Source organism: Asterias amurensis, chromosome 1 (genome assembly GCF_032118995.1).
Source record: "Asterias amurensis chromosome 1, ASM3211899v1".
Lineage (NCBI taxonomy): Eukaryota > Metazoa > Echinodermata > Asteroidea > Forcipulatida > Asteriidae > Asterias > Asterias amurensis.
The window spans coordinates 36,979,644-36,985,643 of NC_092648.1; the positions used below are offsets into that span (position 1 = coordinate 36,979,644).

A 6,000-nucleotide genomic window follows, 5' to 3' on the forward strand; every position below is an offset into this window, starting at 1 on the left:
CAAACTGTGAGGACAGCGAGGGTGGTGGAATGAGCCAAAGATGACTACTACTGATTGTAACTGTGCTGGCATCCCATGAGATTCAAATGTAAATATATTTCCTACATGTACAATGCATGGATAAGGTAGGCAGTGCACAACCTATCTCCAGTGATGGAACGCCAAGGCCTTTACTGATGTAATACAAATACCACAGGCAGGACCCGATGTATTTACATGAAAATCAAATCATCATGCAAAAAGACTTGACCTCAGCCCGATGGCAAACACTAAATATGTTGTTTATCAATGTCCACTGTACGTATTGACCGTGAAAATAAGATAGCATGTACGTTGCTATCCTAAAAAGATCACTTAAAAATTTTTGAACTATCACATGTAGGGTACATTTTGTAGTACACTAGTTAATTGTTTCATCCATTGTTTCGCAATTTTTTTTCTTCTCCAAATTGTAAATTGCAAATTGTTGATAATATGTTGTATTTCAAATAAAATCGTAATGTTATTGATGCAAGCAATGTTATAAATGGAGCCCTAACATGTACAACTGTAGCTATATGTGCACTTCAGTAAAGGAAAATTAGGATGTACATTACACTTATAGACATCATGTGTGCAATCGCTATTTATATGTTCCCCCCCCCCCCCCATGATTCTAATCCATATATTCTGGACAAAACATATTGCAAACTATTTTCACTTTGTTCTAACAATGACAATGAAGCTTCAACAATGCCATTTTAAATTATTGTTCAGGACAACAATAATCTCACTTTATGTTGTACGTAAGTGTAAAAGATTTCAAAGTTCGCCCGCGTTTTTACCATGGACTTTGCACAAATTATACCATTCTGATACTGAAGATCGGTCCCTCATGGTCCCTCTGACTACACATAACACTGAACCTTTGAACCTGGCTTATTGTAGTATGATGCAGTAAATCAAGTCCACAGTCTATGTTACACCATTGCCAGGCTAGCTCAGACCAGAATTCAGGAGCAAAATCCAAAAGACTGGAATTGTAAAATGTTAGGAGACCAGAATTGTGTTCACAAGCCAAGAATCAAAAAGAATCAAAACTCTCTTATAAACAGTTTAACCATGTCGAACTCCCTACCTGAAACTGAAAACTTTCAAGCTCACTTGGCATATTCAAGAACAGTTTAAAAAAAAAGTCATCTGCATAAAGATGCATACCTTTCATTGCTTGTTGGTTGTTCATTGTACAGCTGCGCCATGAGTGACACTTGTGGCGGATACCGGCGCTTTAAAAGTTGTCATTAATATTATTATTATTATCATGTAAACTGTTTGTTTACAGCCACAGCCACAATATTATCGGTTAACATTTTGTTTGTGTCCATTTTATGAACAAAAGTTTGAAAACCACTTATAGCAGTTATCTCAATGTTATATCAATAAAAAAAAGTGATCGAGTTTGACGAGTTTCAAGATCTGTAAAGAGTTACTCAACATTTATAATATTGTCCATTTGGTATCTTTGTAACACACAGTGTACCCAACTGAACAAGCACGAGAATTTACTAATCTTATTCTTGTCTTATTGAAACACATCAGACACAAAGTCTCGTTTTAAGATGTTTTTGAACTTTTGGTGGGTTTTTGGGTTTGTTTTTTTTTGTTTGGGGGGGGGGGGGGGATATTCCTTGTATTCAATTTCAACACACATGATCACTAGACTTGTCTAGCTAGTCTTGAGTTTACTTGTCTGATGCTACTGGCATTGCTTGGGCATGCAGTCCTGCATACATTTCAAACATTAGTTCTATGCTGCACTTGATTACATGTCTAATGTAATCAAGTGCAGCATACAGGGCAATGTACAATGTACACTGTAATCAGTGCAACCATGTACTAGGGCAATGCCACACACGGTCAATTTATTGTAAACAGTGATTTTAGATTTATTGATGAACTTGAAAACATGTATCCGGGTATTGCAGAAAAACTCCAACGCAACTGTGGACGTTTTTAAAGGCATCGGACACTATTGGTAATTACTCAACATAATTATTATCATAAAACCTTGCTTGATTACGAGTAATGGGGAGAGGTTGATAGTATAAAACGTTGTAAGAAACAGCTCCCTCTGAAGTGTCGTAGTTTTCGAGAAAGAAGTAATTTTCCACGAATTTGATTTTGAGACCTCAGATTTAGAATCTGAAGTCTCAAAATCAAGCATCTGAAAGCACACAACTTCGTGCGACACGTTTTTTTTTTTTCAATAATATCTCGCAACTTCGAAGACCAATTGAGCTCAAATTTTCACATGTTTGTTATTTTATGCATGTTGAGATACACCAAGCGAGAAGACTAGTCTTTGACAATTACCAATGGTCTTTAACTGCAGGCTTCATCAAGCACTGAACATAGGCAGACAAATCATAGAGAAATAAGCAGTTTAAGGATAAAAACCAAAGTATAAAATATTCTTAAAAATAGAAAGAAATCACAAAAATGTTAGTTAGGTAAATTCCTTCAAAACATAAATTTAAAACTCACCAGTTCAGCTTACCTCTACATTGTAATTGTGGTTACTTGGTGTCACCCAACCCAAACAATAACCACAATACCTTCTGACAATTACTAATATCCTGAATTACATTATAACTGTAAAGTGGTGGAGTTTATCACCAACCCACCTACAGAGAATCTCTAGACCAATAAGGAAACAGCTAAAGCCCTGAACCCTGGTGGCAGTCAATAGGGGTCAAACACCACCCCATTAGGAGCTGTGTTGCATGCTATTGGTTGATCAACATGGGCTAAATGTGGGTGTGTCAAGGCAGTTAGTCATGCATACTGCTTAGTATTTAGTAGGAAACTCCTCCACAAACAGCCCATTCAAACTAAAAGGTATGCCCCCACACTTTCTGAGTATTTATGGTTTTATGGTTTAGTGCATGTGTTTGTACTGTACACGTTGTTTACTTGTTGTACTGTAAGCCTATTATTCTGGTACTCTGAGTCTGAGTGCATGGGGGTAGAAATACCTCCATGCTGAGACATATATATACACAGACAACATGGAGCTATCCTTTTAGCTCCATGAAACCATGTTCAACTACATGTACTGGTCCCATACATGTATCCTCTGAACCATTGAGCAAAGACAATCACCAGTGTATCCAAAAAGTATACATTTACTGTGCACTGTGCATTTTACAAAATTCAAAAAACGTGTGTACATTGTGGAAGTTCAACATAAATGAAAGAGTTGGTGTCTAGTCTACTTGCTATTTGGCGTCTTCAATAGTGCTTTGTACATAATGGAATGTTGGTACAAGCATGGAGGTACAAGGTGTTTACTGGTTGTGAAGCCAAGGATTCTCAGAAAAGCAAAGATCAATAATGAAGCCAATAATCCCATGGAGAGAAGAAAAGGAAGTTTCAGTTTTAGATGTGGGAGGAAACCTATTCCAAGGTTGGGGGACACTTTAAACACAGTGGTGCCCCAGTGATACTCAAACCAGGTTAGGTCGAAGCATAGAGTAAGAACAGAGACTAGAAGGCAAGGAAAGTAACCATTCTATAACGCTTTCTATGTATAAAGGGAATAATGCAACCTGTATCAAGGAATGCATTAATTTCAAACTTAAAGCTTTATATACAAATACTTTGAAACTTGAGCGGTTCAATGGATGTACTTTGATCAATACATTTCCATTGGCAACAACTGCAAAACTCCAGTCTATTCAAACAAAATAAGCTTACAATATATCAAAGTTTTCCTTATTTCTTCAAACATATAAAAGTTGAGATATTCAGCGTTCTCACAACTAAACTCTTTTGACATAGACTTCAGAGTTTTAGATGGCGGTGTACTTTGCAAAAAGAAAACGACCTTGCCCTCTCTAGGATAGGAATGGATGAAACTCAACACATGCATGTAATCAGCACTGCATGTACAACACACAAAACACAATGTCCACAGATTCATTAAGCTTACAAGGTTTGAAGAAAATGGTGGTAGAAAGCTTCCCCTAAATTATAAAATGTTACTTGCTAAAGGTGCTGTATTCTTTGAGAAATAAGTAAAACAATGTCCCGGAAATTATTTAAGCATAGGTCTACATGTTGTTCAACGTATAATGCAACTCTCCTGAAAACATTGCTAGGTAAGCTCAGTGAGCTGTAACTCATTCACCAACTTCGTCTCCTTTTCTAATACAAAATCATGTTTTTTTCTTAAAATTTGTAAAGGAACAGATTGCTCCAATTATCAATTAGAAAATATCCACAAACAGAAAGCAAACTTAGGATGATCCACTGAAACGTTGAATAAAAATGATTTAGATAAAAATAAACGCAGTTGGACATGCACATCAACCTTTTTGCTCTTCTGAAAAACAAATAATATGAATGATTGATAGACTGTAAACAAAAGTTAAATTGTTTTCTTATTTTTTTCATCACGTGGGTCCTAAAACATGTGAGGTTCATTGATCATTCCCGATCCTCTCCCTGAACATTTAAGCGGACTATTCTATGTTCTAACCAAGTCAAAGTCATGACAGCAGGAGTATTTACTTTCCAGCAGGTTCGCAACTAAGATATAACTAATAAGAAGGCTTAATAAATTATAATAGATGTTAAATTTGCATCTGGGATAAAGAATATTAATTTTGGTTTTTACCCATACACCGATGTGTGTTAGCACTGTATACTCAGTACTTATTATAACACCCCTTACAAATATTCTGCCTGTTCATTGGTTTAGAGTGCGTCACATGACATGTCTTAGTTTTGCTAGACGACGGCCGTGTGATAGTGCATCAGTTTGCCGTGCGCTAGTCCGAAGACTATCACATGGCGTGCAGTACCCAGACGTCCGTTGCATGTACGAGGATGATAAATTAATAGTCTGTAACCATTATGGATTGCAACAACACTACATGCAGCACAGTAAAAGTTTTTGCAATCTGTATTCGCGTCGTCCGTGGATTGTAGCATTCAGGTCTGTAACTTATAGTACAGTATTTAGAAATGTTTGGGATGTTATAAAACAAATATTGACTACTTTTACTCGTGCAATGGTTAAAACTATGACTCCCTCGGTGATCCCCGTAGCATTCTATTTTCCCTCGGCTTCGCTCGGGGAAATAGAACGCTCCGGGGATCACCTCAGGAGTCATAGTTTTAACCATAGCACTCGAAGCAGTCAATATTTGTATACTAGACTACCGAGGTTGCCCGGTAGCTAGAGGCAGTTCCTCTAGCTACCGGGCAACCTCGGTAGTCTAGTTGGTAGACACTGCTCTAGAATTGCAAGGGTCGCGGGTTCGAATCCCACCCGAGTAACATGCCTGTGATATTTGTTCACAGGACTCGGGGAAAGTACTGAGTACACAGTGCTAACACACATCGGTGTATGGGTAAAAGACCAAAATTAATATTCTTCATAATTTAAATGAGGCAAAATACATGATTATTCTTTGGTTCAATAAATGAAGGTCCAGTGAATGTATTGGATAACTTTCCGCATGGCGCCACCACTTTTTCACTCATTTTTAGAAAAAGGGATATATCAATCAGGTAAATAAGTTCCTATATTATTTCATATCAAATGAAAAAGTGGTGGCGCCATACGGGAACTTTTCCTGAATCCTAACTGTTACTTGCAGTATACAGATACTGAGATAGTGAGATAGTGCACGACGGTTTATGAACAAATGAAGTTCACAATTATTGTGAAAACGTACCAACACAACAACATACACAGGCAACACATGATTAACGAACTCGCCGACCGGCGGTACAAAATAGGAAGATTTAACCATTAAATTCATGTATATTAAGCTACAAATAAGGTCAACTTCTTGTCATATCTTTTGCCATGTATAATCATATACTAATGTAGATAATTCTGTCCTAATTTACTTACAGGATTGAAATACAAGATGCCATCATCAGCATCTCTCTCGACAGGGTTCGCCATCCAGCACACATCAGCTGATGTCGAATGGCGCATAAATGCAT

General features: G+C 37.2%; 1 protein-coding gene across 2 annotated transcripts in view; it reads right to left on the reverse strand.

Annotated features, from left to right (window-relative positions):
• LOC139938755 (mitochondrial basic amino acids transporter-like) overlaps positions 1-6,000 on the reverse strand; it is a 34,493-nt gene extending 28,493 nt beyond the window's left edge. The window contains exon 1 of one of the 2 annotated variants that reach the window (XM_071934377.1): positions 5,906-6,000. The gene's annotated coding sequence lies outside the window, so the exon portion shown is untranslated. Of the gene's footprint in view, positions 1-2,536; positions 2,654-5,905 lie in introns of those variants that run through there. The other variant, XM_071934385.1, reaches the window with a different exon arrangement.